We start from the raw sequence: 553 nt of genomic DNA on the forward strand, positions 1-553 counted from the left end.
TGTGTGTGTGTGTGTGTGTGTGTGTGTGTGTGTGTGTGTGTGTGTGTGTTTAATAATACTACCATCAAAGAGCTTGACCCACAAAAAAGCCATAAATACCTGGGGATAAACGAAGGAGATGGCATACAACATGTTACTACGAGGGACAAAATATGAAAATCGCATCGAGGCCATTAACACCATGGTACTTCCAGTAGTCCAATACAGTTTTAACATCATTGACTGGAATCTTAGAGAGATCCAACGCCTGGACAGGAATACAAGAAAACTACTAACATGTAACAACATGCACCACCCAAAAGCAGACGTTGATCGTCTGTACCTACCCACAAGTAATTGGGAAGAGGACAAGCAAATCTGTGGTATTGAGCAGAATATTTGATATAGCCCATCTTTTTTATAGTAAGACAAAACAATGTACAGGATAGCACCTCCAATCAGTTAAGATGAGAAACCATGAGAGCCACTGCCCGGTACTGCATCAGGGCATTATTATCGCCTCCCCCTTTGGGAGTTCTATTTATTTATTTATTTATTTATTTATTTATTTATC

The sequence above is a fragment of the Octopus bimaculoides genome, chromosome 25, assembly GCF_001194135.2.
Source record: "Octopus bimaculoides isolate UCB-OBI-ISO-001 chromosome 25, ASM119413v2, whole genome shotgun sequence".
NCBI classification, from domain to species: Eukaryota; Metazoa; Mollusca; class Cephalopoda; order Octopoda; family Octopodidae; genus Octopus; species Octopus bimaculoides.